Raw genomic sequence first — 8,193 nt, forward strand, 5'->3', positions numbered from 1 at the left:
ACGAAGATGACGTGCTACAGACGCGAAATTTAACCAACAGGAAGAAGATGCTGTGATATGCAAATGATTAGCTTTTCAGAGCATTCACACAAGGTTGGCGCCGGTGGCGATACCTACAACGTGCTGACATGAGGAACCGATTTCTCATACACAAACAGCAGTTGACCGGCGTTGCCTGGTGAACCGTTGTTGTGATGCCTCGTGTAAGGAGGAGAAATGCGTAGCATCACGTTTCCGACTTTGATAAAGGTCGGATTGTAGCCTATCGCGATTGTGGTTTATCGCGACATTGCTGCTCGCGTTGGTCGAGATCCAATAACTGTTAGCAGAATATTGTATCGGTGGGTTCATGAAGGTAATACGGAACGCCGTGCAGCATCCCAACGGCCTCGTATCACTAGCAGTCGAGATGACAGGCATCTTATCCGCATGGCCGTAACGGATCGTGCAGCCACGTCTCGATCCCTGAGTCAGCAGATGGGGACGTTTGCAAGACAACCGTCTGCACGAACAGTTCGACGACGTTTGCAGCAGCATGGACTATCAGCTCGAAGACCATGGCTGCGGTAACCGTTGACGCTGCATCACAGACAGGAGCGCCTGCGATGGTGTACTCAACGACGAACCTGGGTGCACGAATGGCAAAACGTCATTTTTTCGGATGAATCCAGGTTCTGTTTACAGCATCATGATGGTCTCATCCGTGTTTGGCGACATCGCGGTGAACGCACATTGGAAGCGTGTATTCGTCATCGCCATACTGGCGTATCACCCGGCGTGATGGTATGGGGTGCCATTGGTTACACGTCGCGGTCACCTCTTGTTCGCATTGACGGCACTTTGAACAGTGGACGTCACATTTCAGATGTGTTATGACCCGTGGCTCTACCCTTCATTCGATCCCTGCGAAACCCTACATTTTAGCATGATAATGCACGTGCGCATGTTGCAGCTCCTGTACGGGCCATTCTGGATACAGAGAATGTTCGACTGCTGCCCTGACCAGCACATTCTCCAGATCTCTCACCAATTGAAAACATCTGGTCGATGGTGGCCGAGCAACTGGCTCGTCACAATACGCCAGTCAATACTCTTGATGAACTGTGGTATCGTGTTGAAGCTGCATGGGCAGCTGTACCTGTACACGCCATCCAAGCTGTGTTTCACTCAATGCCCAGGCATCAAGGCCGTTATTACGGCCAGAGGTGGTTGTTCTGGCTACTGATTTCTCAGGATCTATGCACCCAAATTGCGTGAAAATGTAATCACATGTCAGTTCTAGTATAATATATTTCTCCAATGAATACCCGTTTATTGTCTGCATTTCTTCTTGGTGTGGCAATTTTAATGGCAAGTAGTGTATTTCTCCTTTATAGATTTTGCTTAAGGTGTAAACTGTATTTATTCAGATCAGCAGAGAACATGAAACGTCGTCCAAATGGCCACTGAGATCCAACAAAGTATGGTGGTTAATATACTGGGTGTACATTAATAAAACCGACAATCTGCAGGGACAGACTCCTCATTGGAAATGGAGGAAAAGAGGTCCTATGAACATGTGTCAGAAAAGGCATCGTTGCCACGGTAGAGAATGCTGACGAATGACAGTTGCTCTGACCATGTGCCGTGTGTTCCTTGTGTGTTGTGGGCTGCATGATTGATGCAGCGTACTGTAAGCATCAAAATGGTCCGCCGCATGTCAGGAACAAGCCGCGATGGTGTTTATGTACGGCCAAGCACATGGAAACGGTCGACACAGCTATGCTAAAATAAGTACCCTCACAGACACCAACCACATCATACAACACTCCTCTGTCAGAACAGGCCTCGGAAGGCCCAACGGTACCGACCGGCCGCCGTGTCATCCTCAGCCCACAGACGTCACCGGATGCGGATATGGAGGGCATGTGGTCAGCACACTGCTCTCTTGGATGTATGTCAGTTTATCAAGACCGGAGCCGCTACTTCTCAGTCACGTAACTCCTCAGTTTGTCTCACAAGGGATGAGCGCACCCCGCTTGCCAACAGCGCTCGGCAGACCGGATGGTCACCCACCCAAGTGCTAGCCCAGCCCGACAGCGCTTAACTTCGGTGACCTGACGGGAACCGGTGTTACCATTGTGGCAAGGCCTTTGGCACATCATACAACATTTCAGCTCCTTTTTGGGCCTTTGTGTGATCATAGGTCCTTTCAGATAGACGAACGTGCGGGGAAGCGGCGGACTGTACATACAGGAAGGATGTATGACCACAAAAACGCCCAAAAAAAAGGCTTGAAATGTTGTGTGATGTGGTTGGTGTCTGTCAGGGTACTTATTTTAGTGTAGCCGCACTGCCACTCGACCGTTTCCATCCTCTTATCCGTACACAAACGCCATCGCAACTTGTTCCCGACATGAATGCCGTACCATTCTGCTGCTTACGTTACGCTGTGTCAATCACACATCCTGCAACACTCAAGGAACACACGACACGTTGTCAGAGGAAATGCCATTCGTGAAACAAATGTCCATAGGCCATTCATTCCTCTGTTTCCAGTCAGGAATTCGTCCCTGCAGTTCGTCGATTTTATTAATGTGCACCATGTATTCGTAAAAAATAGTTGTTTATTACTAAAGTAGGTGCTGAAACACGTGAATGTTATCAAACTACCAGTTTAGTAAATCATGATAACACGATTTATTTACAGGAGAATGGAGAAACTACTAGAAGCCGATCTCGCAGAAAATAAGATTGAATTCCGGAGAAATATTAGAACACGCCAGGCAATACTGACCCTTAGAATATAGGTTAAGGAAAGGCAAACCTACGTTTATAGCATTTGTAGACTTGAAGAGCTAAAGGCTGTTTACAACTTTCACAGAAACCAAACGGCAGTTACAAGAGTCGAGGGGCATGAAAGGAAAGCAATGGTTTGAAGGGAGTGAGACAGGACTGCAGCCTATCCTCGATATTATTCAAGATGTACATTGAGCAAGCAGTAAAGTAAACCAGATAAAAATTTTGTAAAGCAATTGAGACTCATGGAGAAGAAATAAAAATTTTGATGTAATTTTCTCAGAGACAGCAAAGAACTTGGAAGTGTAGTTGAACAGAATAGACAGTGCCTTGAAAAGATGATATAAGATGAACGTTAACAAAAGCCAAACAAGGGTAGTGGACTGTAGTTGAATTAAATCAGACGATGCTGAGGTGTTAGGTAAGGAAACGATACTCTAAAAGTAGTGGACAAGTTTTTCTATTTGGGCAGTACTACTATTGAAGTCCATTCATCACAGAATCCAGATGATTCTACCGGAGTTTCCCTCTTCCTTTCTTCAAATCAAATGGTTCAAATGGCTCTGAGCCCTATGGGACCTAATATCTGAGTTCATCAGTCCCCTAGAACTTAGAACTACTTCAACCTAACTAACCTAAGGACAGCACACACATCCATGCCCGAGGCAGGATTCGAACCTGCGACCGTAGCGGTCGTGCGGTTCCAGACTGAAGCGCCTAGAACCACCCGGCCACCCCGGTCGGCTCTTCCTTTCTTTCCTACAACCTTTCCTTCCAATATGATGATCGAGAATTCGCCGTGACGTATCGTAGGGCCAATCAGTTTGTTTTTCCTCTTGTCTATGGTAGTGATCGATTCCCCTGTTTCATCTACTTCCTTGAGGGACTCAATCGTTCGGCTTTTTCTCTCTGGAGCCTGTTTTCAGCATACTTCTGGACATACACATTTTCATCGTTTCTAGGCGTTGTATATTCGAAAATATGTTTACGGGACCTTTTTTCTAGTTGCAGCCAGTACTATTTACTGTAATAATGTGGGATACTTTTGTTGATCACCCTACAGAACCAAGGTTGCCTGATTACTTTAATTTTATTGTTACTATATAAGCGGCGAACATCAGCGGAGGACCTGTTCTTATTGTAGAGTTGCAATAGTGTCGACTGCACGATAAGATGGTGGTTTCTTGGCGTCGTCGGGTATGTTGCTGATGTGATAATTACTCACAAATGTTAGAAAAATTATTCACGCTTTCTCAAAATTTCACTGAACAGTACCCGTCATTCGATACCTCCGATTGGGTTATAATGATCAACGCTTTTGTCAGTATTCTGGTTCGTTTTCTCTCATAATCCGCTAGCAGGCTTATAGAGATGATGTCGGTGATTCTGGTCGCTTCGCTTGAGGTAATGGATGCCGGTTATGTGCTACGTTATAGCCCAAGCCTCTGAAAGCTGTACGTGTTCCATTGTAGAAGTGCATGTTACTCCTTTGAATATTTCGGGGCATGTAGGATAAGGGCATATTATAGTAAAATCAGCCGCGCGGGATTAGCCGAGCGGTCTTGGGCGCCGCAGTCATGGACTGTGCGGCTGGTCCCGGCGGAGGTTCGAGTCCTCCATCGGGCATGGGTGTGTGCGTTTGCCCTTAGGATAATTTAGGTTAAGTAGTGTGTAAGCTTAGGGACTGATGACCTTAGCAGTTAATTCCCATAAGATTTCACACACACAATCAAATCTAGAAAAAACAGTACCCTCCCTGCTTGAAGCAAACCTTCCCTGGATATCTGGAATGAAAGAAACGCTCTTCAACCATTATCTGTGGATCCTGTTGACTCTACCAGATGTCCAATTTGCAGTCTTCACTAGAGTTTGTTAGTGATCCTTGTTGACTCGTTTCACATCATTTCGATAAAAGAATCGTTCAAACGATCTCTGGAACATGTAACTGACTAGCTGCTTCACTTTTCTTCTGCGTAATTTCAGTTTCTTTTTATGCCAGGCCACTGCTGTACATGTTAAAAAAAAAAAAAAGGTTCAAATGGCTCTGAGCACTGTGGGACTCAACAGCTGCTGATGTCATCAGTCACCTAGAACTTAGAACTACTTAAACCGAACTAACCTAAGGACACCACACACATCCATGCCCAAGGCAGGATTGAAACCTGCGACCGTAGCAGTCGCGCCGATCCGGACTGAAGCGCCTAGAACCCCTCGGCCACCACGACCGGCTGTATATGTTCCAGTGTAGAAGTGCATGTTACTAGATTCCAGTGTCTACATGTGGACAGATTCCCGCCTTTGTCTGAATATTTTGGGGCATGTAGGATAAGGGCATGTTCTACTAAAAACGGCCTTGATAAGACAATTAGAGTGTAGGTAGAGTCATCTTTGTGGTTTTCATGACTCTGAGACACAAAGAGAAGAGAAAGGCTAAAAACAAATGCCACCATATTGGTATATTGGCTACCCCCCTCACATAGGAAACAGTTTATTTACTTGGGTGTGCTGGCGTTAGCTGTCGCCAGTTCCCCAGTCGATAAAAGAGGTTGCAAGAAGATCGATAATAGGCGCTGAATCAATCGCGCCGATCAGGAGAGAGGTCAAAGACAGGCTCGCAAGCAACACGCCGCCAATACCCTCGCAACCGCCAGTATTTACACTACTGGCCATTAAAATTGCTACACCAAGAATAAATGCAGATGATAAACTGGTATTCATTGGAGAAATATATTATACTAGAACTGACATGTGATTACATTTTCACGCAATTTGGATGCACAGATCTTGAGAAATCAGTACCCAGAACAACCACCTCTGGCCGTAATAACGGCCTTGATACGCCTGGGCATTGAGTCAGACAGAGCTTGAATGGCGTGTACAGGTACAGCTGCCCATGCAGCTTCAAAACGATACCACAGTTCATCAAGAGTAGTGACTGGCGTATTGTGACGAGCCAGTTGCTCGGCCACCATTGACCAGACGTTTTCAATTGGTGAGAGATCTGGAGAATGTGCTGGCCAGAGCAGCAGTCGAACATTTTATGTATCCAGAAAAGCCCGTACAGGACCTGCAAGATGTGGTCGTGCATTATCCTGCTAAATGTAGGGTTTCGCAGGGATCGAATGAAGGGTAGAGCCACGGGTCGTAACACATCTAAAATGTTACGTCCACTGTTCAAAGTGCCGTCTATGCGAACAATAGGTGGTCGAGACGTGTAACCAATGGCACTCCATACCATCACGCCGGGTGATACGCAAGTATGGCGATGACGAATACACGCTTCCAATGTGCGTTCACCGCGATGTCGCCAAACACGGATGCGACCATCATGATGCTGTAAACAGAACCTGGATTCATCCGAAAAAATGACGTTTTGCCATTCGTGCACCCAGGTTCGTCGTTGAGTACACCATCGCAGGCGCTCCTGTCTGTGATGAAGAGTCAAGGGTAACCGCAGCCATGGTCTCCGAGCTGATAGTCCATGCTGCTGTCATTTCGACTGCTAGTGATACGAGGGCGTTGGGATCCAGCACGGCGTTCCGTATTACCTTCCTGAACCCACCGATTCCGTATTCTGCTAACAGTCATTGGATCTCGACCAATGCGAGCATCAGTGTCGTGATACGATAAACCGCAATCGCGATAGGCTACAATCCGACCTTTATCAAAGTCGGAAAGTAATGATACGCTTTTCTCCTCCTTACACGAGGCATCACAACAACGTTTCACCAGGCAACGCCGGTCAACTGCTGTTTGTGTGTGAGAAATCGATTGGAAGCTTTCCTCGTGTCAGCACGTTGTAGGTGTCGCCACCGGTGCCAACCTTGTGTGAATGCTCTGAAAAGCTAATCATTTGCATATCACAGCATCTTCTTCCTGTCCGTTAAATTTCGCGTCTGTAGCACGTCATCTTGGTGGTGTAGCAATTTTAATGGCTAGTAGTGTAGATCGCCGTCGTGCACTGGAGGGGCCAGTCAGTCACAGACAGTCACCCAGTAAGTTGCAGTGGGAGTCGCAGTCGCAGTCAGTCACACTCTCAAGCTCAGGCACTTTTCTAGTTGGTGTCTGTCAGTTTACATCACCGGCTACGAGAGTATAGTGCTTATGTCGGGATTTTTACTTCACCAGCATTGAGTCGAACGTGGACTATTACGGAAGAGCTTGTACCACAACACACGGACTAGCTTAAAGATAAGAAGCTTTCTGTTCTGATAAAGAAAGAACCCTGTTAATACAGTGCAGCTGTGTTGTAGGAAGAGGATACCAGCTTCCACACAACATCATTACCTTGCTCCCCCTGGTACAAGACGCTACAGTGGCAACGACGACACAAAAATGAGAGCTTAATAAGAGACAGTGGAAAAGGCTACTGGTAGTGGAAATTGACTTTTGGGGAAAAATTAGTGGAATTTCAAGGTGGACCATTTGAAAAATTATACAAAGTGTATTCATAGACATCGGGGTCTGCACGAGGCGCTGAGAGGGAGAACTTGACCGGCCTCTTCTTCCTTGGAAGCTGGAGTACAAAGATTTGATTGATTACAGCACTTTTAGAAGTGAATAACTATCCCGCCCCAACCCCTCCCCGATTTATAAATTCATATGGACTTTCAGGGGGAAACGTACTGCGTCTAGCTTATTTCTATATCCATATAGTGCGTCCATGCAGCTGGAAACCAACCTAAGTATTTGTCACAACCGATTTCTACCTTAGTTACAAATTTCATGTTACTTATATCTGTATCACAAATATTCTCAGAGAAGTGATTATTTCTAGAATAAGAAGGTGGTTCTTCATCGTTACCGAAAGCAAATTTTCTGAGGGTTCGTCTGATCTCAACTGAAAATCTTCTCAACTATTCTTCTCATTCATAAAGAAAAGGAGATACAACAAACTGGTATGAACACTAAACTTAATTTCACAAGTAGCGAAGATACGCTCAGCAATAATAAGGCAAAATAGACTAGAACTTAAAAAAGACCAATTTGCTTCTAGGTCAAATATAGAGAGAAGTCATCATAGTACTCAAGAGCTTTCTGGAAAGGACATTTGTAAAATAATATGCTTGACAGCATTAGCTTCAAGAAATACCTCATGATCTTGAAACAAATATACATATTGGAAAGGCAGAAGAACAAAACAGAAACCAAACTCTGATGATGTGGATTAATGGAAAGCACCGGGAAGCAACAATACTGAAATTCCAGGGTTACTCTTTGTCAGTGATAACGTGTAAAAGGTCTAGACGTTTTTTAGGATGAAGTCAGGTACGATGTATCCCTTTTTGAGGAAAGTTACTGGTAGTTAGTTCAAGGAACGGGGAATACAGATCGGAAGGCGTGGTAATCTTATTTCATTAAAATATTAGGGGAATTAGAGGTAAAGTAAAGTAGATGAATTGTTAATAGTTCTTG

General features: G+C 45.3%; 1 pseudogene; it reads right to left on the reverse strand.

Annotated features, from left to right (window-relative positions):
• Positions 1-2,019: 2,019 nt before the first annotated feature.
• Positions 2,020-2,137, reverse strand: LOC126186084 (5S ribosomal RNA; annotated as a pseudogene).
• Positions 2,138-8,193: the final 6,056 nt, after the last annotated feature.

The sequence above is a fragment of the Schistocerca cancellata genome, chromosome 4 (assembly GCF_023864275.1).
Source record: "Schistocerca cancellata isolate TAMUIC-IGC-003103 chromosome 4, iqSchCanc2.1, whole genome shotgun sequence".
NCBI lineage: Eukaryota > Metazoa > Arthropoda > Insecta > Orthoptera > Acrididae > Schistocerca > Schistocerca cancellata.